The following is a 25,831-nucleotide window of genomic DNA, read 5'->3' on the forward strand; positions in this document are numbered from 1 at the left end:
TGTAACATGGGAATAACAATAGCACATACTTTACTGGATTCTCATGAGGAAGAAATGAAATATTAAATCTTAATTTGATAGTAATTAAGAGAAATAAAAATATTAAATTTCATTAATTGTTAAAAATGAAATATTAAATATAAATTGTATGGAAAACTTTAAAGTACCATGTAAATATTAGCAATTATTATCTGTCAGATCCATCTCAAAACTATTTGAAAGACCTCTAATAAGCATCAAGCACTAAGAAATGCACTGATGATAGAAATATGAAGAACAAAGCACTCTCTACTTTTCAGAAAATAACATTAATAGGACAGACAAACATTATATATATATATATATATATGGAGGAAGGGAGAGAGAGGAGAGAGACAGAGACAGAGACAGAGACAGAGAGACAGAGAGAGACAGAGAGAGACAGAGAGACAGAGAGACAGAGAGACAGAGAAACAGAGAGACAGAGAGACAGAGAGACAGAGACAGAGAGACAGAGAGAGAGAACAGTACCTTCTCAATGCAGATATACCAGACAGGTACACTAGCATCTCCCATGTTAAGCAATCAATTCCAAAGTTCTTCAGAAAGACCTTGAGAATCATTTTTATTTTTTTTAAATTATTTTTTCTGACTTCCATGTGAGTGATTGCTTTGTATGAGTTTTCTTTTAAATAGTCTTTTAGGCAAGGATTTGTTTAGCATTTATTTTATTTTTTTGGAAAGATTTTATTTATTTTTAATTTTACAGTTTTTTCCCTAATCTTGCTTCACCTCTCCCCACCCCCCACACAAGGCATTCTATTAGTCTTTACATTGTTTCCATAATACACACTGATCTAAGTTGAATGTGATGAGAGAGAAATCATATCCTTAATGAAGAAAAGTAAAGTACAAGACATAGCAAAATTACATAATAAGCCATTTTTTTTCTTAAATTAAAGGTCTTTGGTCTTTGTTAACACTCCACAATTCTTCCTCTGGATACAGATGGTATTCCCCATTGCAGATACACCCAAATTGTGCCTGTTTGTTGCAATGATGAAATGAGCAAGTCCATTAAGTTTGATCATCACTCCCATATTGCTCTTATGGTGTATAGTCCTCTTCTGGTTCTGCTTATCTCGCTTGTCATCAGGTCATGCAAATCATTCCAGGCTTCCCTGAATCCTCATTCCTCCTGATTTCTAATAGCATACTATTGTTTAATCACATACAAAGATATATTTTGTATTTAAACAGCATAACCAGCCATAATACTGTAGTAGAGTGTGAATGTTTGATTGTTTAATTCAAAAAAGATCATGGGTGTCTAGTACCTCCTTCTGCCAGGTGATCATCAGAATCTTCCTAAGACAATTCAAATGGAAGTAATATAGTTTGCTGGTAGCCTGACCAATTTTCCCAAACATACAACAATGAAGTCAGAACAACAGTTCTGTAGATCTTCAGTTTGCTAATCAGTCTAATTTCTGTTTTCACCCACATCTTCTTTTGGAGCCTCCCAATCACTGAACTAGCTCTAGCAATGTGTAACATTGTTTCCAAAGTATACTACACCATAAAGTATGTTGCCAAGGTAAGTGAATTTATCCACTGTATTCACAACTTCTTCATTTCTACAGCTAATGGTTTCATGTATGGATGGTGTGGTATTGAATGGCAGATCACCTACATTTTCTTGGTGTTCATTATTAGGTCAAAATTTGCATAAGCTTCAGAGGCTGATTGAGTGCATAATCATCTGTGAGCAACAACAAAAAATAATCCACCATCTCTGCCTCTGTTATTTTTGATTTGTAGCCCTTTTGCGTTAAATGATTTACCATCAGTGAAGAAACTGACCTTGTAGCTGTGAGTTGGTCCTCTGAAGGCATCTGACAACATTACTGAAAACATCATCCTAAAAAGCATGGGAGCAAGTACACAGTTTTGATTCAGTCTATTGGGGAAAATGAAATAGGATCATCCACTATCTAGAACTTAGGCAAGCTTGCAATACTGAAGAACTTCAGGAAATCAAATTTTGATTTAGCTTTTAAGGAACTCTCATGATTTACAATATCAAAGATTTTGTTCAGATTGATAAATATTGTGTAGAGACTGCTGTTCTGCTCCTGGCATTTCTCCAGGACTTGTTGGGCAGCAAATATCACATTAACTAATATTGGCTCCTTTCTAAAGTAACATTTTCTGTCAGGTAAAATAACCATTTTCTAGGTGAAGGATCAGTCAATGGCAAGAATATTGTCAGTGATGACTAATAGAGAGATGATATTGCCCTTGTCCCTCCCCACCCATCATTTCCATAGGACAATATGTCCTTTATTTTTATGGAGATGAACAATGGAAGCATCCTTGCACTTCTGGGAGATAACCTCCCTTTGCCATATAACCATGAACATTTCTGTAAGATTTTTATGAACAATAGACACCCTCCCCCATACACACACTTTGCAAGTCTCAGCTGGAATAGAATTACACAATACAGTAGGACAATGAAATGCAATTTCCTATGGAACCATATAACATATAACATAACAAAATGTAATGCAACAAAATGTGATAAAAAGTATTGCAAAACAAGAATCAAAAAGCTTTCTATGGCAGCATCATAATGTGAGAAAAAATTTAACTATGGAGTTAGAAGACTTGAACCCAAACCTTGACTTTGCATGTGTGCATCCACAAACACACACACAGACACATACAGACACACAAACTCCTTGCTATTTTTGTCCATGATACTTCATCTTCTGCCTCTGACCCTTCACATAGACTTCTCCCTCTAACTATAATGGACTCTCTACTTTTACTTTGCTATTTAGACTCTCTACTTCTTTGTTCATCTCCCTACTGAAATATCGCCTGCAATGGCTCTGGTGTGGGTCTGTACATGAATTTCTGAGAGTCAGGTCTGGTAGAAAAACATATCCAAACACAAATGGTTGGGAAGTGAAAATTTATCAACTTTATTTTTGGAAACTCAGACTTTTTATAGCAAAAACTTATCTTAGGAATGACTGGTTAAAGGATACCCAATTTTACAATTTCCTGGGTAAATTTACAATCTTTGTTCTTAGAAATATGCATACTTGGGGCAGCTAGCTGGCACAGTAAATAGAGCTCCGGTCCTGGAGTCAGGAGTACCTGAGTTCAAAACCAGGGTCAGACATTTAATAGTTACCTAGCTGTGTGGCCTTGGGCAAGCCACTTAACCCCACTGCCTTGCAAAAGCTAAAAAAAAAAAAAAAAGCATACTTCTCTATCAAAGAAACCTTTCACAACCACGTCTGGAGTCACAGATTATACTAGGTCAGGGTTCACTGGTGAGCCAATGGATCCATACAATGAGCAATAATCCATACATATCTTTGATGAAGAAGATAACCAACGATATGTGAATATCACTCCCAGGGGCTGGCCCTCTACACTGAAACTACATTGTAATTACTTGAAACAATCTTTCTTCATTTTAAATAGGTAATTTGGATAATTTGTTCCTAAAAAAAGTATTTAATAGCTTGTATACTTTATTTGAAAACATAACTCATGTTAAAATCAGTAGATTAAATTTTAATATTTCTGAGTTCCAGAATTAACCCCTATTTAATGAACAGTGTTTCTGTAATTAAAACTTAAAATTGACTTTAAAAGCAATAAAGAAAAAAGAAATTTAAAAATGTAGATACTATCTGTAAGTATTTATGTATTTCCAGTCCCTACCTGAGAGAATTGATGCCATATATGATTACTGATGGACAATTCTTTTCATGGAGAAGTTCCAAATTAAATAACAGCCTGAAGTCAGGTTCATTTAGGCAAGGTCTTCAAAGCTCTACTAACCCAAATCAGTTTATTAAAGTTCATATAACCCAGATAAGATATAATCAGTTTAAGAAGCAATAAAGTGGCAGAAAGGAGTAGTTAGCAGATGGCAATTTGCGATTGACTTGCCCAAAGTCCTTTCCCATTTAAAACCCAGAATCCTTGAGTCTGGGCTTTTGATCAAAGTATTATATACCCTACCTTCACCATCATCACTATGTACTTGATCACTGATCTGAAAGACTGAGGAGTTCTATGTGATGAATCATTTAAATCATCTTTCATTCTTGATAAGGTCACTGGAGTGTTTTGCCTTCATCATCTTCAGGCCATTTTACAAGTGAGGAACTGAGTCAAACAGGGTTTACCAGAGTCACTCATCTACTAATTGTGTCATGTTGAAATTTAACTCAAAAAGATAAGTCTTCCTTATTTCAATTTCATATAATGTGTTCTTATATATTTGTGAAACTGTTGCATTCCTCTAAGTATCTTCAGTTCCTGAGGGTATGTTTTTCCTATCACCACTTACTATCACTATGTGTTGCCTATAGTAGGCTCTTAATAAATCATTAATGAATTGATTTGAAGTGCATTAAATTGAATTAAACTGGATCCTTCATTGCATTCATTTGGAAGTCACTGCATTTTTATAGGAACCATTTGATCAATTTATTTCTATTTCTGTAATTCAAATGACCAGTTCAAAACGGAAATTATATCCTATCCAAGAATAACAGAGAATCAGAAAGATCAAAATAACAACATTTAGAGGTTTTGTTTTGGTTCAAAGAAATATTCTATAAGATGATGTGGAGACAAGGAAATTTTTGATGGTTATGTTGGCTTCATCACCCTAACATCCAAAGTGAGTTAGCTGAAAAATTAACTGAATTCTAAAATGCTCCACCAAACATTTTGGCTCCAAATTCAAAATGTAAGCAGTTCTCACTTCCTTAGTGAAGCTATGAGGGATAAAGAATCAAAATTCAGAGTGAGATTAAATGTTTTGAAAATTCATTATATCAAAATAAAATTTCAGCAAAGTATGCCATTAGTTCAATAGTTACTTTAGTAAATAATATTTTCATTCCAACATTTCATTTCCACTTTTAATTTAATTAGTTATTTAATCTCTTCTGAGAAGTGGGCTACATGAGTGTTGTTACTTTTTTGTTTGTTTTTTTTAAGGAATATTGAGGAATATAGACATATCCATCAGGCTAAGAATAAGAACAGCTGATTTTAAAACCAGTTCAGTTAGATGTCCATTTGATGCTAAACAAATAATATATTTAAATTCCCTGTGCCTCAATGTTCTTATATAAATTTTGAGAATAATAGTAATTCTACTCCATGCTGACTCTATTATTAAAAATAATTTAAAGTTTTATGTAAATGTTAATATAATAGTTTACGTGGAATAGGAAAAATTGAAATAATTAGTATTGAAACTATAGTCATAGGAATAAAGACTTTCTCCTTATAAATAGGTCATGGGGCAGCTAGGTGGTGCAATGGATAAAGCACCGGCCCTGGAGTCAGGAGTAACTGGGTTCAAATCCGGTCTCAGACACTTAATAATTACCTAGCTGTGTGGCCTTGGGCAAGCCACTTAACCCCATTTGCCTAGCAACAAACCTAAAAAAAATAAATTGCCTTGCAAAAAAACCTAAAAAAAAATAAGGTCATGAATTTCATCTTCACCAGACAGATATAGTTTTGAATTCACGTTATAGAAATAGTAGTTAACATCATTTTGCTCATATGAGGCCATCTATTTTAAAATTGAGTTCTTGACAATCACCAAATGCTCAAGTTCAGGCAGAGATAGTAAAAATAAAAATCATTTAATTAGGACTACTGTGCAAGCAAGAGTCTCACCTATGATTTTACCAGTCTAATAATATCACCCTTTACTTTGAGAAACTGGAGAAACTTGTCCCATAATTGTACGCCTCCAATAAAGTGAGTTAAAGTGTAACTTGATATATGCACTACCTGCACTTTGAAACCATCAAGTGGTCTCTCTCTCTCTCTCTCTCTCTCTCTCTCTCTCTCTCTCTCTCTCTCTCTCTCCCTCTCTCCCTCTCTCAGCAATGGGGTTAAGTGACTTGTCCAAAGACATACAACTAGGTACTAGGTCCCTATTAAGTGTCTCAGGGCAGATTTTAACTCAGGTCCTTCTGACTCTAGGGCAAGTGCTCTATCCACTGTGCAACCTAGCTGCCCCCTTCAGGTGGTCTCTCTAGCTTTGCTGCAGCTCAAATGTCTTGTCTCCTTTTTCCTGTGGAGAATCAAGAATTCCTGGCTTGCTAGACACTGTCAATGAAGCTAAAGATCCTCTGGGATTCTTTACAACATCACCAGCACCACAGCACCAGCACTATCATTATCATCTACATCTACATCTTATGAAGTGCAGGATCATTTGGTACCACAGCTGGAATGCATTTTCCTATTAATGACCTCAAATAATGCTTGAGAATAGGAGGGATTGTAGATTTGAAAAACTCATGTATAGTTATATGCAGATGTATTTTGTTATAATGTGCTAAAAGTTAATGTGTCTCTTTTACAGAGGTGGGTAAGGAAGTAAAAGAAACAAGCATTTTAATAGTGGCTATTATGTGTTAGACATGATACTAAGCACTTTTGTACAAATATATGTATTTGATCCTCAGTACAACGCTTGAAAGGGAGTTTGAGAAATCTAAATAATAAGAAAAAATGGAGTCCTGGTTCAGGTTACTTCTGAGGAGAATAAGGCAAATAGAGGATAAATGAATTGTTCAGAATCATGTATCTAGCAAGTATCTGAAACATTTCTGAACTCAGGACCTTCTGATTCCAGGTTTAATGTTGTAACCATTTTAGCATCAGATGCCTCTTATCAGCTAAATTATTAGGACCAGGGGTTGTTGAAACTCATTAGGATGGACTCTTTAAAAAAAAAAACTCACTCAAAGATTCCTTAACTAAAATATCTCAAAGTAGATTCACTCTAATTTGAAGTCTCATAATACATATTGTGATGTGATGCTGGTTTTTTAGGGGGTTGGGGCTTTTTTGGCCCTACATTCTCAAAGTAGACCGTGTTATCGGGGAGATGATGCATATGAATTGTATTTGAGTGAAGGGGTGCTCTGCTAATTCACCAACCTCACCTTCTTCTCCAGAGTCATCAGGGTCCAAGTGGCCAGATACGAATCAGAATGACTGGAGATGACCCTGGATGCAAGGCAATCATGGCTAAGTGACTTGTCCAAAGTAACACAGCAAGTATTTGTTAAGTGTCTGAGATTCAAACTCATGTCCTCCTTACTTCAAGACCAGTGTTCTATTCATTACACCACGCAGTTGCCCCCTACTTATTGTAAAGCAGTACTGTATAGTCAAAAGAACATCAAACTCAAATCTTAAGTCAGAGTTCTATTCCCTGTCCTCCTATTAACTAATTTGTAATAAATCATTTAAAAGTTCTAACCTTTAATTATGTCATTTGTGAAAAGAAATAATATTTGTAGCAGGAATTAAATGAAATAATGGATATAAAGTTTTTGTTTTTTTTAAATGAAAGCAGACTAGGAGAATGAAATGACTATGACTTTCTGCAAAAGAAATTATCTTATCTTATTTCCTCATATACATTCACATTATGTAGTGCATGGCTTTTCAAAAAGTGGTCAACTTAATTTGTTCCAAGAAGTCAGTTAACCTAGCTCTAACTTACCTAACCTGACAAAAACCTGATGTGGATAACAGAGTAAATCATGATCAGGAATTTCAATGGGGCAAGTCACTTTAACCCATTGCCTTAAATAAAAAATAAAAATAAAACAATAAAAGAATTTCAATGAGAAGCTATAGTAAGTAATAATACTACTCCAGATCCCCAGAAAAGAAAAATCAAGCAGAATTCCACTCACAAAGACAGAACTAGCCCAGAATAACCCAGGACAAAAAAGCTCTCAGATGCCTAAACTTTTACTTGAGGCATATGACAGGACTGTAAATAGACAGTGCACTGAATATCAAAGCTATCAAAGGGAAAGTCTTTAAAGGAGGATGAAGCCTGGAAAGCAGAGTTAAAGAAGAATCTGGGGGACAAATGGTAAGACTGATTAGGTTTAATGTTCCCTGTGTCCCAAAAGGGGGAAAAATTACAACAGGGAACAGAACCTGCATTTGGTTCAATGTCTCAGTTCAGAGACTCAAACTAGACAAATGGATAATATAGATACTAAAAAATATTAAATGTTTTGCAAATCTCGAGATTCCTAGTATCTGTAACAAGTAAAAGCATTTTAAATAGGTAATTTGGATAAGTTCCTAAAAAAAGTATTTAATAGCTTGTATACTTTATTTGAAAACATAACTCATTTAAAATCAGTAGATTAAATTTTAATATTTCTGAGTTCCAGAATTAACCCCTATTTAATGAACAGTGTTTCTGTAATTAAAACTTAAAATTGACTTTAAAAGCAATAAAGAAAAAAGAAATTTAAAAATGTAGATACTATCTGTAAGTATTTATGTATTTCCAGTCCCTACCTGAGAGAATTGATGCCATATATGATTACTGATGGACAATTCTTTTCATGGAGAAGTTCCAAATTAAATAACAGCCTGAAGTCAGGTTCATTTAGGCAAGGTCTTCAAAGCTCTACTAACCCAAATCAGTTTATTAAAGTTCATATAACCCAGATAAGATATAATCAGTTTAAGAAGCAATAAAGTGGCAGAAAGGAGTAGTTAGCAGATGGCAATTTGCGATTGACTTGCCCAAAGTCCTTTCCCATTTAAAACCCAGAATCCTTGAGTCTGGGCTTTTGATCAAAGTATTATATACCCTACCTTCACCATCATCACTATGTACTTGATCACTGATCTGAAAGACTGAGGAGTTCTATGTGATGAATCATTTAAATCATCTTTCATTCTTGATAAGGCACTGGAGTGTTTTGCCTTCATCATCTTCAGGCCATTTTACAAGTGAGGAACTGAGTCAAACAGGGTTTACCAGATTCACTCATCTACTAATTGTGTCATGTTGAAATTAACCAAAAAGATAAGTCTTCCTTATTTCAATTTCATATAATGTGTTCTTATATATTTGTGAAACTGTTGCATTCCTCTAAGTATCTTCAGTTCCTGAGGGTATGTTTTTCCTATCACCACTTACTATCACTATGTGTTGCCTATAGTAGCTCTTAATAAATCATTAATGAATTGATTTGAAGTGCATTAAATTGAATTAAACTGGATCCTTCATTGCATTCATTTGGAAGTCACTGCATTTTTATAGGAACCATTTGATCAATTTATTTCTATTTCTGTAATTCAAATGACCAGTTCAAAACGGAAATTATATCCTATCCAAGAATAACAGAGAATCAGAAAGATCAAAATAACAACATTTAGAGGTTTTGTTTTGGTTCAAAGAAATATTCTATAAGATGATGTGGAGACAAGGAAATTTTTGATGGTTATGTTGGCTTCATCACCCTAACATCCAAAGTGAGTTAGCTGAAAAATTAACTGAATTCTAAAATGCCCACCAAACATTTTGGCTCCAAATTCAAAATGTAAGCAGTTCTCACTTCCTTAGTGAAGCTATGAGGGATAAAGAATCAAAATTCAGAGTGAGATTAAATGTTTTGAAATTTCATTATATCAAAATAAAATTTCAGCAAAGTATGCCATTAGTTCAATAGTTACTTTAGTAAATAATATTTTCATTCCAACATTTCATTTCCACTTTTAATTTAATTAGTTATTTAATCTCTTCTGAGAAGTGGGCTACATGAGTGTTGTTACTTTTTTGTTTGTTTTTTTTAAGGAATATTGAGGAATATAGACATATCCATCAGGCTAAGAATAAGAACAGCTATTTTAAAACCAGTTCAGTTAGATGTCCATTTGATGCTAAACAAATAATATATTTAAATTCCTGTGCCTCAATGTTCTTATTTAAATTTTGAGAATAATAGTAATTCTACTCCATGCTGACTCTATTATTAAAAATAATTTAAAGTTTTATGTAAATGTTAATATAATAGTTTACGTGGAATAGGAAAAATTGAAATAATTAGTATTGAAATTATAGTCATAGGAATAAAGACTTTCTCCTTATAAATAGGTCATGGGGCAGCTAGGTGGTGCAATGGATAAAGCACCGGCCCTGGAGTCAGGAGTAACTGGGTTCAAATCCGGTCTCAGACACTTAATAATTACCTAGCTGTGTGGCCTTGGGCAAGCCACTTAACCCCATTTGCCTAGCAACAAACCTAAAAAAAATAAATTGCCTTGCAAAAAAACCTAAAAAAAAATAAGGTCATGAATTCATCTTCACCAGACAGATAAGTTTGAATTCACGTTATAGAAATAGTAGTTAACATCATTTTGCTCATATGAGGCCATCTATTTTAAAATTGAGTTCTTGACAATCATAGTTTTCTGCAATAAAAATGTGCAGTTAAAGTTCACTTTTGTACTGTCCTTCATTACTGCAAAGCAAGGAACTTTATAAATATGGATCAGTCAGAAGACCCGCTCTGCAATTTGAAGGTTACCATTTTGCAAGTCAAGAAACTGAATATAGTATATCGTGTTTGATAAAATCTTCCTACATAATAGCTTTATAAAGCTAGTGAATTATTATTATAAAGTCAATACCACAAACTAAGGGCAGATCTGAATTCTAGTCCATTTCCTTGTCTGCTAGACTAGGCTGATTAAACACTCTTTTCACTTTAGAATAATCAAGCAGTCTAGATTATCATTTCAGAAATGTTAGAAAGTTACTGAATTGGGTAGAAACTCAGACTAAATAGACTCTAAGATCTCTTCTGACTATAAGTTTCCCCAGGGGGCTACTAGGTGGCGTAGTAAATAGAGCACTGATTCTGGAGTCCGGAGTACCTGAGTTCAAATCTGGCCATATCCACTTAATTACCTAGCAGTGTGGCCTTGGGCAAGCCACTTAGACTCATTGGCCTTTCAAAAATCTAAAACATAAAAGATCATAAATATAAGATTCCCCAGAATTCTATGATGCATTAGACTATTTTAGTTTTTCTTTCAATAGAAGATTTCCCTAATATTTTTGATATGATTCTATTGTCAATTGCAATTTACTTAAACTTTTCTTGGAATTTAGTCACCATGGAAAGGGAAAATACAGCTGGAGAGTCTTCATAATGCCTATAATTAGGGTTGTACACTAAGAGAAGTAGCCACACAGATACTATGAATCAAGTTCTAAACTTTTTCTAAAATCGAAAATTCTAGTTCTGAAGGAAGAAGTTCTGAGATAAAGACTCAAAATAGAAAATTCCAATGATCAAAGTATTGATACTATTCAACATCAGAAACAAATATTTTATTCACGGAAATTTCTTGAAAGAAAATGTATCACCACTCAACTCTAAAGACTTCCGGGCCTTTCCATTTGACATGTGCCAGATACCTCCTCTCTGTGTTGTGTCAACATATTTGAATGTGTAATTCCTTGAGAACTTTCTATTTTATCCTAAACTCTTTGCACAGTGCTTTCTACAAAGCACTTAATAGAAGAGCTGATAAAGTATGTATAGCATGGTTTTATATAAATTATTTAAACACATATAGTGTATGTGTTACATATACTATACTCACATATACATATACATATATATATATGTATATATATATATATATATATATATATACTCACATACAAACATACAAATATACAAACAGACAGATAGACAGACTTATTTATGTCTAATGGTTGCCATCACTAGGATAGAAAGGAGGGGAGAAAAAAATTGAAGAAAATAAATTTACATGATAATGTTAGTATATATTTAAAAGGAATAACAAGTTATATATAATAAATAGCTTTTCTGTTCAATCATTTATTTTCTATTTTCCTGTTATAGAAATGATTGATTTATTTCTAAAAGTTTAAAAATAAATTTTAAGTACCTAATAGAAGCAGTTAGATAGTTGAGTGAATTTAGCCATGACCTTAGTCAGAAAGATTTGAGTTCAAATTGAAGCTTAACTACTGCTTAACTGCATAATCATAGTCAAGTTACTTAACCTTGGTGTGCTTATATAATAAGGGAATAAAAATAATAACAACAATAATAATAATTTATGATAATAGTAATAATAATAAAAATAATAATTGCACTTAACTCATGAAGTTAATGTGGAGGTTAAATAAGATATTTGCCAAGATTTTCTCAAATTTCTCAAATGCTCCTGGCATTTCTCCAGGACTTGTTGGGCAGCAAATATCACATTAACTAATATTGGCTCCTTTCTAAAGTAACATTGGCTGTCAGGTAAAATAACCATTTTCTAGGTGAAGGATCAGTCAATGGCAAGAATATTGTCAGTGATGACTAATAGAGAGATGATATTGCCCTTGTCCCTCCCCACCCATCATTTCCATAGGACAATATGTCCTTTATTTTTATGGAGATGAACAATGGAAGCATCCTTGCACTTCTGGGAGATAACCTCCGTTTGCCATATAACCGTGAACATTTCTGTAAGATTTTTATGAACAATAGACACCCTCCCCCATACACACACTTTGCAAGTCTCAGCTGGAATAGAATTACACAATACAGTAGGACAATGAAATGCAATTTCTTATAGAACCATATAACATATAACATAACAAAATGTAATGCAACAAAATGTGATAAAAAGTATTGCAAAACAAGAATCAAAAAGCTTTCTATGGCAGCATCATAATGTGAGAAAAAATTTAACTATGGAGTTAGAAGACTTGAACCCAAACCTTGACTTTGCATGTGTGCATCCACAAACACACACACAGACACATACAGATACACAAACTCCTTGCTATTTTTGTCCATGATACTTCATCTTCTGCCTCTGACCCTTCACATAGACTTCTCCCTCTAACTATAATGGACTCTCTACTTTTACTTTGCTATTTAGACTCTCTACTTCTTTGTTCATCTCCCTACTGAAATATCGCCTGCAATGGCTCTGGTGTGGGTCTGTACATGAATTTCTGAGAGTCAGGTCTGGTAGAAAAACATATCCAAACACAAATGGTTGGGAAGTGAAAATTTATCAACTTTATTTTTGGAAACTCAGACTTTTTATAGCAAAAACTTATCTTAGGAATGACTGGTTAAAGGATACCCAATTTTACAATTTCCTGGGTAAATTTACAATCTTTGTTCTTAGAAATATGCATACTTGGGGCAGCTAGCTGGCACAGTAAATAGAGCTCTGGTCCTGGAGTCAGGAGTACCTGAGTTCAAAACCAGGGTCAGACATTTAATAGTTACCTAGCTGTGTGGCCTTGGGCAAGCCACTTAACCCCACTGCCTTGCAAAAACTAAAAAAAAAAAAATGCATACTTCTCTATCAAAGAAACCTTTCACAACCACGTCTGGAGTCACAGATTATACTAGGTCAGGGTTCACTGGTGAGCCAATGGATCCATACAATAAGCAATAATCCATACATATCTTTGATGAAGAAGATAACCAATGATATGTGAATATCACTCCCAGGGGCTGGCCCTCTACACTGAAACTACATTGTAATTACTTGAAACAATCTTTCTTCATTTTAAATAGGTAATTTGGATAATTTGTTCCTACAAAAAAGTATTTAATAGCTTGTATACTTTATTTGAAAACATAACTCATCTTAAAATCAGTAGATTAAATTTTAATATTTGAGTTCCAGAATTAACCCCTATTTAATGAACAGTGTTTCTGTAATTAAAACTTAAAATTGACTTTAAAAGCAATAAAGAAAAAAGAAATTTAAAAATGTAGATACTATCTGTAAGTATTTATGTATTTCCAGTCCCTACCTGAGAGAATTGATGCCATATATGATTACTGATGGACAATTCTTTTCATGGAGAAGTTCCAAATTAAATAACAGCCTGAAGTCAGGTTCATTTAGGCAAGGTCTTCAAAGCTCTACTAACCCAAATCAGTTTATTAAAGTTCATATAACCCAGATAAGGCAAAGTATTCAAAATTCTTTTGATATAATCAGTTTAAGAAGCAATAAAGTGGCAGAAAGGAGTAGTTAGCAGATGGCAATTTGCGATTGACTTGCCCAAAGTCCTTTCCCATTTAAAACCCAGAATCCTTGAGTCTGGGCTTTTGATCAAAGTATTATATACCCTACCTTCACCATCATCACTATGTACTTGATCACTGATCTGAAAGACTGAGGAGTTCTATGTGATGAATCATTTAAATCATCTTTCATTCTTGATAAGGGCACTGGAGTGTTTTGCCTTCATCATCTTCAGGCCATTTTACAAGTGAGGAACTGAGTCAAACAGGGTTTACCAGATTCACTCATCTACTAATTGTGTCATGTTGAAATTGAACACAAAAAGATAAGTCTTCCTTATTTCAATTTCATATAATGTGTTCTTATATATTTGTGAAACTGTTGCATTCCTCTAAGTATCTTCAGTTCCTGAGGGTATGTTTTTCCTATCACCACTTACTATCACTATGTGTTGCCTATAGTAGACTCTTAATAAATCATTAATGAATTGATTTGAAGTGCATTAAATTGAATTAAACTGGATCCTTCATTGCATTCATTTGGAAGTCACTGCATTTTTATAGGAACCATTTGATCAATTTATTTCTATTTCTGTAATTCAAATGACCAGTTCAAAACGGAAATTATATCCTATCCAAGAATAACAGAGAATCAGAAAGATCAAAATAACAACATTTAGAGGTTTTGTTTTGGTTCAAAGAAATATTCTATAAGATGATGTGGAGACAAGGAAATTTTTGATGGTTATGTTGGCTTCATCACCCTAACATCCAAAGTGAGTTAGCTGAAAAATTAACTGAATTCTAAAATGCGCCACCAAACATTTTGGCTCCAAATTCAAAATGTAAGCAGTTCTCACTTCCTTAGTGAAGCTATGAGGGATAAAGAATCAAAATTCAGAGTGAGATTAAATGTTTTGAAATTTCATTATATCAAAATAAAATTTCAGCAAAGTATGCCATTAGTTCAATAGTTACTTTAGTAAATAATATTTTCATTCCAACATTTCATTTCCACTTTTAATTTAATTAGTTATTTAATCTCTTCTGAGAAGTGGGCTACATGAGTGTTGTTACTTTTTTGTTTGTTTTTTTTAAGGAATATTGAGGAATATAGACATATCCATCAGGCTAAGAATAAGAACAGCTTATTTTAAAACCAGTTCAGTTAGATGTCCATTTGATGCTAAACAAATAATATATTTAAATTCTCTGTGCCTCAATGTTCTTATTTAAATTTTGAGAATAATAGTAATTCTACTCCATGCTGACTCTATTATTAAAAATAATTAAAGTTTTATGTAAATGTTAATATAATAGTTTACGTGGAATAGGAAAAATTGAAATAATTAGTATTAAAATTATAGTCATAGGAATAAAGACTTTCTCCTTATAAATAAGGTCATGGGGCAGCTAGGTGGTGCAATGGATAAAGCACCGGCCCTGGAGTCAGGAGTAACTGGGTTCAAATCCGGTCTCAGACACTTAATAATTACCTAGCTGTGTGGCCTTGGGCAAGCCACTTAACCCCATTTGCCTAGCAACAAACCTAAAAAAAATAAATTGCCTTGCAAAAAAACCTAAAAAAAAAATAAGGTCATGAATTGCATCTTCACCAGACAGATACAGCTTTGAATTCACGTTATAGAAATAGTAGTTAACATCATTTTGCTCATATGAGGCCATCTATTTTAAAATTGAGTTCTTGACAATCACCAAATGCTCAAGTTCAGGCAGAGATAGTAAAAATAAAAATCATTTAATTAGGACTACTGTGCAAGCAAGAGTCTCACCTATGATTTTACCAGTCTAATAATATCACCCTTTACTTTGAGAAACTGGAGAAACTTGTCCCATAATTGTATGCCTCCAATAAAGTGAGTTAAAGTGTAACTTGATATATGCACTACCTGCACTTTGAAACCATCAAGTGGTCTCTCTCTCTCTCTCTCTCTCTCTCTCTCTCTCACCCTCTCTCAGCAATGGGGTTTAAGTGACTTGTCCAAAGACATACAACTAGGTACTAGGTCCCTATTAAGTGTCTCAGGGCAGATTTTAACTCAGGTCCTTCTGACTCTAGAGCAAGTGCTCTATCCACTGTGCAACCTAGCTGCCCCCTTCAGGTGGTCTCTCTAGCTTTGCTGCAGCTCAAATGTCTTGTCTCCTTTTTCCCGTGGAGAATCAAGAATTCCTGGCTTGCTAGACACTGTCAATGAAGCTAACGATCCTCTGGGATTCTTTACAACATCACCAGCACCACAGCACCAGCACTATCATTATCATCTACATCTACATCTTATGAAGTGCAGGATCCTTTGGTACCACAGCTGGAATGCATTTTCCTATTAATGACCTCAAATAATGCTTGAGAATAGGAGGGATTGTAGATTTGAAAAACTCATGTATAGTTATATGCAGATGTATTTTGTTATAATGTGCTAAAAGTTAATGTGTCTCTCTTTTACAGAGGTGGGTAAGGAAGTAAAAGAAACAAGCATTTTAATAGTGGCTATTATGTGTTAGACATGATACTAAGCACTTTTGTACAAATATATGTATTTGATCCTCAGTACAACGCTTGAAAGGGAGTTTGAGAAATCTAAATAATAAGAAAAAATGGAGTCCTGGTTCAGGTTACTTCTGAGGAGAATAAGGCAAATAGAGGATAAATGAATTGTTCAGAATCATGTATCTAGCAAGTATCTGAAACATTTCTGAACTCAGGACCTTCTTATTCCAGGTTTAATGTTGTAACCATTTTAGCATCAGATGCCTCTTATCAGCTAAATTATTAGGACCAGGGGGTTGTTGAAACTCATTAGGATGGACTCTTTAAAAAAAAAAAAACTCACTCAAAGATTCCTTAACTAAAATATCTCAAAGTAGATTCACTCTAATTTGAAGTCTCATAATACATATTGTGATGTGATGCTGGTTTTTTAGGGGGTTGGGGCTTTTTTGGCCCTACATTCTCAAAGGAGACCGTGTTATCGGGGAGATGATGCATATGAATTGTATTTGAGTGAAGGGGTGCTCTGCTAATTCACCAACCTCACCTTCTTCTCCAGAGTCATCAGGGTCCAAGTGGCCAGATACGAATCAGAATGACTGGAGATGACCCTGGATGCAAGGCAATCATGGCTAAGTGACTTGTCCAAAGTAACACAGCAAGTATTTGTTAAGTGTCTGAGATTCAAACTCATGTCCTCCTTACTTCAAGACCAGTGTTCTATTCATTACACCACGCAGTTGCCCCCTACTTATTGTAAAGCAGTACTGTATAGTCAAAAGAACATCAAACTCAAATCTTAAGTCAGAGTTCTATTCCCTGTCCTCCTATTAACTAATTTGTAATAAATCATTTAAAAGTTCTAACCTTTAATTATGTCATTTGTGAAAAGAAATAATATTTGTAGCAGGAATTAAATGAAATAATGGATATAAAGTTTTTGTTTTTTTAAATGAAAGCAGACTAGGAGAATGAAATGACTATGACTTTCTGCAAAAGAAATTATCTTATCTTATTTCCTCATATACATTCACATTATGTAGTGCATGGCTTTTCAAAAAGTGGTCAACTTAATTTGTTCCAAGAAGTCAGTTAACCTAGCTCTAACTTACCTAACCTGACAAAAACCTGATGTGGATAACAGAGTAAATCATGATCAGGAATTTCAATGGGGCAAGTCACTTTAACCCATTGCCTTAAATAAAAAATAAAAATAAAACAATAAAAGAATTTCAATGAGAAGCTATAGTAAGTAATAATACTACTCCAGATCCCCAGAAAAGAAAAATCAAGCAGAATTCCACTCACAAAGACAGAACTAGCCCAGAATAACCCAGGACAAAAAAGCTCTGAGATGCCTAAACTTTTACTTGAGGCATATGACAGGACTGTAAATAGACAGTGCACTGAATATCAAAGCTATCAAAGGGAAAGTCTTTAAAGGAGGATGAAGCCTGGAAAGCAGAGTTAAAGAAGAATCTGGGGGACAAATGGTAAGACTGATTAGGTTTAATGTTCCCTGTGTCCCAAAAGGGGGAAAAATTACAACAGGGAACAGAACCTGCATTTGGTTCAATGTCTCAGTTCAGAGACTCAAACTAGACAAATGGATAATATAGATACTAAAAAATATTAAATGTTTTGCAAATCTCGAGATTCCTAGTATCTGTAACAAGTAAAAGCAGAGTTTAAACAAAACAAAACAAAACAAAAAGCAATTTCCTACAAAATCATCACAACTACCTAGAAAATTGAAACACTTTATAAAAAATGAAGAATCAGAAGGAAAGAATAAAGGACAAATAAAAATGTTAAATGATAAGGTGATGAAGCTTATCCAAGTAATAGATTCCCTGATAACTAGAATAAATCAAACAGAAATTAATGGTATGAGAAGCAAGAAATATTATAACACAGTTAAAATTAGAAAGGAAATAAAAGAAGAAAAGAAATCTGATAACCACATCAGTTAAAATGGAATATAAGGTAATATAAGAATTATTGGGCAACCTGAAATCATGATTAAAAATAAAAGCTATGATAAAAATAATCAGGACATTATATTTAAATAAATAATATAGGAAAAATGTGAATAGGAAAACCATAGTATTTTATTAATATAGAAAGATTATATCATGAGTCACTTCCTAAAAGAAACTCCCCCCAGGAGATAGGAATGTCATAGTGAAAATGCAGTATCCATTATTTTCCCATCACTAAAAAATACTACAGGAGTCCAAAAAGGAGGTCAAATACCAAAGATTAGCAATCAGAATGATAAGGAATTTGTATTTTTCAACTAAAAAATAAGAAATTATCTGGTAATTCAACATTAAGAAATGTAAAAGATATCTCTTATAATTTTAAGTGTAAAGTTGAATGATTATTTTCCCCTACAAAAAGAAGAAAAAATGAATCTTTAATGGAATAAAACACAATTAAACATTTCTAATGAAAAGACCAGAAAGAAATAGGAACTTTGAAATGTAAACACAATGAGTAAATTCAACTAAAATATAAATTTATTTGAGAAATTACAAGGGATTAGATGATTATGTATTACTAAAAGAAACAAATGTCTTATCAGAACCTAAGTTTCTTCATAAAGTATTGAGATTGACAAATCTAAATAATAAGGAAAATGAAGCCCTGGTTTGGATAAATTTTGTTTTGAGAATTTTAAGAGACAGAAATACAAAGGGAGGAAGGGAGGAAGAGAGAGAGAGAGAGAGAGAGAGAGAGAGAGAGAGAGAGAGAGAGAGAGAGAGAGAGACAGAGAGACAGAGAGACAGAGACAGAGAGACAGAGAGATAGAGACAGAGAGACAAAGACACACACACACACAGAGAGAGAGAGAGAGAGAGAGAGAGAGAGAGAGAGAGAGAGAGACAGAAAGACAGACAGAAAGACAGAAAGACAAAGACAGACAGAGACCGAGGGAGGGAGAGAGAGAGAGAGAGAGAGACAGAGAGAGTGAGAATGAAGTGGGGGTGAGAATGAGAGAGAGAGAGACACTGACAGATGGTGAGAAGGACAGATGGACAGACAGAGCCAGAGGTAAAGAGATAGACACAGAGACAGACACAGAACCAAAAGCAGAGAGTATAAAGTAAATATAAGACTATAAAAGAAAGGAATAATGATGTAAACATTACTACTTCAAATAGCTTGGGGAAATGAGAAGAACATTTCCAAACTGGAGAAAGAGTTGTTGAAAATGGACATCAGATTACTCTTACTTCTAAAACCAACAAAACAGGATTGAATATGCATACAAGCATGAGCACCCATACACACACACACACACACACACACACGCGCGCGCGCACACACAAACACACATAGAGAATGAAAAGAGTTTAATGAATAAATACATTCATTTGAGTAGGAAAACTAGTGGGGATAAGGAAGAAGAATTAAGCAAGAGGATATCATGGAAAAAAGAATAGTCATGGTTCAACATTTAGCAAACAATGAGATATTAAAATAAAAAAGAGAAAAAATAAGATATAAGCAGATGACCATCAGTTGGATGTTGGCAAAATCAAATAGTAGTAAATGAATAAATATCAATAATTATTAGACCATAAGAAATGACAAAACAGATGATTCAGAGTGAAATGAACAGAGCTATAAGAACAGTTCATATAAAGATAGGCATATTGTGTAAAAACATGTAATACCTTTGAAAGACTTATAAACTCTGAACAACATAATGCAGATAATTTCTGATGAAGCATCTTATTTATTGTCAGTCAGAGAAGTGATAAATTTCAATTATAGGAAGAGAAATTCATTGGAGGACATTATTTCTGGGCAGAATTCTTTCCTCAATTATGGTTAGTTGGTACTAGGGTTTTGTTGCTGTTGTTGATTTTTCATCCTTGTTTTTTAAACTTTGGAGTAAGGAGAAAATGGATAGTTAGCAAGACTGATTCAAAATAAAAGAATTCATTGAAATATCTTTAAATGCACAAGAGAAGGGAACAGAAGAAAATTCAGATGAAAAGACAAATAGAGCAGGTTTGAAAGTAGCTTTATAATACAATCTTAAATCTTAAAGAGATGGAATAAATATATAGTGACATTTTGACAGTGAGTATTGGATTCTATTTTGGTATTTAATTTAAAAAATAAAATTTAAATTATATTTGTTTAAGGCCCTTTTTCCCACTGTTTCTATGTTCCTACATCTGTCTCTCTGTCTCTCTTTCTCAGACAAAAGCAAAACATCTATTTTTTTTCCTACCTTAACTTCATCCTTCAAATTCCATAAGAACTAATAATGGAAAGTTTCACTCACATTCTGTTTCTCAAAACAAGAAGAAATCAACTTCTGAGATGGAAATAACAAAAATCTTAGAGGAAGATGTACATCCCCAATTTTGAATTTATGATAGAACTTATACATATCCCTTTGTTTTCAGAAGGGCAAGCAAATGTAAAATGATTCAGAGATAGGAAAATTAGGAATTTGTGTACTGAGTTTCTGTAAGGGAAAAATGCAGAGCTTTCAAGAAGGAAATTCTGAGGCTAAAACAAAAAAAATAGTTTGTTGTAAACAGGTAAATATATAGCTAGAATAAAAAGGAAAGCAACAAACAAACAAACCCTACATGGAATTATGGGAATCTCACTAACCAACTTGCATTTAAAAATGCAGAATATAGATGTAAGGATAAGTGATAAAACATAAATGCAAAATCGTAGTTTGGCTCCATGAAAAATTCAACTAAAATATTAAAACTCAGAAAGAAATAATCAGGCATACTCTACTGAAACCTTAAAAGTCACAGCAATAGTTTTATCTGCACCTATTTGAGAAATAGAAGTGCTTTCTATTATAACTGAGCAACCATTTTATCACACTGTATTTTGTCTGGGCACTACAAACCTTCTTGAAGAAAGAAAAGGGCTGGATGATCCTTCCTATTTGGAAATTCTTTTTTGGTTAAGTGGAATTACCTTTGCAAGTACCTAACAGTGAGTTGGTACTAAGAAAACAGGATAATGAGAAAGAACCCAAAAGTTGCCCTGGAGTAGTTAAAGTAACCTTCCCTAAATTCATTATATTTTTGGCTGAAGGTTCTGGCAGATTTGATTACTACTCTTTGAGATATCTTGGGTGATATAGAAATACTTTTCTACTAGAGAAATAAAAATGCTGGAATGCATAATTAAGAAAAGATAGAATAAAATTTTATGTGAGGAAATCATTTTAATAGATATAAGATGACTAGGTATGGCCCTTGAGTCTGAAAATGACCATATAATTTTTTCTCACATTGAGTTCAAGTCTATTCAGTGAGAAGTTTGCTCTCTACCAAATCTAGGTCCTTGGAAACAGATCACAATCTGACATTTAGACTCAAATTTTCTCATTGTGCAAAGTCCTCAGTCTCTCCCAATATATTTCTATTTACACAAAAAAAAAAGAAATTCAAAATAATAATGACAATTTATTTTTTTCTTTTTAAATTTCTTTTTTCCATAATGCAAATTTTCCATATGTAAATTTTCAAATTATAAAATTTCCTTCTACCCTCCCTTCCCAGCCCCCTCCTCTCAGAGGCAAAAAGTCAGGTTAACATTGTACATATAAAATTTGGTAGGCATATTTACAGATTAGTTATTTTTGGTATAAAGAATTAGAATTGGGGCGGCTAGGTGGCGTAGTGGATAAAGCACTGGCCTCGGAGTCAGGGTTCAAATCTGGTCTCAGACAATAATTACCTAGCTGTGCGGCCTTGGGCAAGCCACTTAACCCCGTTTGCCTTGCAAAAACCTAAAAAATGAATTAGGACTAAGGGAAAAAATTCAGAAGAGATAATTTTTATAGTGTTCATCAGATTCTGAAGGGCTATTATTTTTTGCATTGTGTTTTGTTTTGTTTTACTTTTTCTGAGTGGGGATAACACAGTCCATATATAGGATAATATACATGTCCTAGTTCTCTGAACTCCTGAGAAGAGCTGATTCCATCAAGGTTGTTCATCTCACAATGTTGTTGATGTGTACATTGTTTTCTTGGTTCTATTGCCTTCACTCAGCATCAGATCCTATAAGTCATTCCATACTTCTCTCGAGTCTGACCATGGGCATCCCCTCGATTTCCAATTCTTTGTAACTGCAAAAAGGGGTGCTATGAATATTTTGAAACATGTAGGACTTTTTGGCTTTTTTAAATTTTATTCTGGAAAATAATGATAATTTAGATCTTTAAAACTGATAAAAGGAAAGCAAAAAAATTAATGACATATATATACATAATATAATTAATGAAATAAATGATAAGACACATATAACACTGGTTCCTATATTCCTTCAAATGTTTTTAATATGAGATAGAAATGAAATAGAAAAAAGGCACACGTTTGGACAATTTCCATTTCTGGAATGCAAACATTAATTTCATTTCTTTCCTATTCAGGATAGAACTTCTGTATCAGAGGACACCATCAACCTATTTTACTTACCCTTCATCACAATCAAATATTCCTCTATTCATGTTCATATATGGCACTCAAAATTTTAACCTATAGCTTTATTTTTTTATTTATTTTTTATTTAATATTTATTTATTCTCATTTTGTACAGATAATGATTTTTATACATTAATAAAATATTCTTGTTTAAGCATAAACAAAATTACAGTGCCCCCAAAAAATAAAGACTCATTGGAGTGATAAAGTAAAGGGGAGAGAAAAAATTAAAATTAAAATTAAAAAAATAATAGTAATAATTATAGTTTTGCCCAGGTGGCTCAGTGGACGGAGCACCGGCCCTGGAGCCAGGAGCACCTGAACCCATATTCGGCCCTGTACACCCAACAATCACACAGCTGTGTGACATGCAAGCCACCCCAACCCCACTGCCCCGCAAAAACCAAAAAATAGAGGAAAAAAAGACCCAAAAGAAAATAAAATAGCAATAATAGTAGGGGCAGCTGGGTGGCAGACAGAGCACTGGCCCTTGAGCCAGGAGCACCTAGGTCCAAATCCGGCCTCAGACACCCAAAGATCACCCTGCTATGCGGCCAAAGGCAGGCCACCCAGCCCCATTTGCACTGCACCCCCCTCAAAATAATAATAATAAAAAATGTGATTCAGTCTGTGTTCCAACACCACCAACTCTGTCATAGGTGGATCACATTATTTATGATAAGTCCATCTTAAAAGTTACTTCCATATATTTCCACCATTGCCAGTGCTGATCACAACTCCTTCCTTTTGTATTTCTCCACTACCATGTACTATATTTTCTCTCTCCTTTCACTCTGACTCTGCTATAGGGTAGCTGAGTGGTCCTGCAGACAGACCCCTGGCCCCGGGGCCAAGAGGTCCTGAGCCCCCATACCACCCCTTAGGCCCAGCCTACACCTGGCTCTATGGTCCCAGACAAGCCATCCAATCTCAGCCCCTTGAAAGAATTAATAAAGAAAATGTGTTATATATGACCATTCACCCCCATTGGTCCATCCTCTCCTCCATCATTCACATGCCCACCCCTTCCCTCTGTCCCTCCCTTCTTACTCCAGATGTCTATACCCCATTGAGTATATATGCTGTTTCCTCTCCTAGATACCTCTGATGAGAATGAAGATTCCCTCATTCCCCCTTGCCTTCCCCCCTTCCATATCATTGCAATAGCTCATTGGAATAAAGAAAAATATTATTATATGAAATATCTTGGCCTATTCGCCCTCCCCTTTTTCATTCTCCCATTAAATTTCCCTTTTTTCTATGACTCCATTTTACACCATATTTTATCTTCAAATTCAGCTTTCTCCTGTGCTTCATCTATACAAACTCCTTCTACCTGCACTGTTAATTGAGAAGGTTCATATGAGTATTATCAGTGTCATTTTCTATATAGTAATACAGGCAGTTCATCATCATTAAGTCCCTCATATTTTCCACTTCTCCTCCAATCTCTATGCTTCACCTGAGTGCTGTATTTGAAGATTAAACCTTCTGTTCAACTCTGGCCATTCCAAACAGGAACATTTGAAATTCCCCTGGTTCATTGAAAGTCCATCTTTTTCCCTGGAAGAGGACATTCAGTTTTGCTGGGAGTTGATTCTTGGCTGCATTCTAAGCTCTTTTGCCTTCCAGTATATTATATTCCAAGCCCTATGAGCTTTTAATGTAGTTCCTGCTAAGTCCTGTGAGATCCTGATTGCAACTCCACAGTATTTGAATTGTGTCCTTCTAGTTGCTAGTAATATTTTCTCTTTGACTTGGGAGTTCTAGAACTTGGCTATAATATTCCTGGGGATTGTTTTTTTGAGTCTCTTTCTTGGGGAGATCGGTGGAGTCTCTCCATTTTTATTTTGCCCTCTGCTTCTAGGATATCAGGGCAATTTTACTGTAGTAAGTCTTTGAAAATGATGACAAGGCTCTTTTCCTAATCATGACTTTCAGGTATTGCAATAATTTTTAAATTATCTTTCCCAAATCTGTTTTCCGTATCAATTGTGTTTTTCAATGACATGTTTCACATTTTCTACTAATTTTTCATTCTTTTGGTTTTGAAGTATTGAGTCCTGATTTCTCATAAATTCATCAATCTCCCTGAGTACTATTCTTTGTCTGAAGGATTTGTTTTCCTCAGAGAGCTTTCGTATCTCTTTTTTTTCCATCTGGCCAGTTCTGCTTTTTAAAGCATTCTTTTCTTCAATAACTTTTTGAACTGTTTTATCCATTTGACCTAAGCTTATTTTTAGCATGCTATTTTCTTCAGCATTTTTTTGAATTTCCTTGCCTAAGCTACTGACTAAATTTTCATGTTTTTCCTGCATCTCTCTCATTTCTTTTCCCAGTTTTTCTTCTATCTCCCTCATTTGATTTTCAAAGCCTTTTCTGAGTTCTGTCATAACCTGAGCCCAATTTCTGTTTTTCTTGGAGTCTTTAGTTGCAGGATCTTGTGCTTCCTCAACTTCAGACTGAGTGTTTTGATTTGTCTTGGGCTCACCAGCAAAATATTTCTCAATGGTATTCCTCTTTTTTCTCTGCTTACTCATTTTCCCAGCCTGAGCCAGATTTTGGGGTGCCTCCTGAGCTTTTGGGACACTCCCACAAGGATTTCAGTGTGTGTCAGGCTCTGTCCTCCCTCTTGGTCTGTGAATAACCATAATTGCCCGCCTCTGCCATGGGGCTGAGTTGCGGGGGGGGTGGGCCTGCTGTTCTGTGGGGGGGCCTCCGATCAGGATCTGAATGTGGTCAGATCCTCAGAGTCCTGCTCCAGGGACAGAGGACAGAGCTCAGCAGTCTCTCTTTTCATTTCCCCTTCCTCACCTCAATGGGTTTATGCCCTGGGGGCTCCTGCTTCCTGGCTCCAACTGCTTCTGTTTCCTGGATCTGGACTGCCTTGGCCATGCTGCTTGCTGTGTGCCCTGAGGGCTGGGCTTCATGTGCTCACT

The sequence above is a fragment of the Macrotis lagotis genome, chromosome X, assembly GCF_037893015.1.
Source record: "Macrotis lagotis isolate mMagLag1 chromosome X, bilby.v1.9.chrom.fasta, whole genome shotgun sequence".
NCBI classification, from domain to species: domain Eukaryota; kingdom Metazoa; phylum Chordata; class Mammalia; order Peramelemorphia; family Peramelidae; genus Macrotis; species Macrotis lagotis.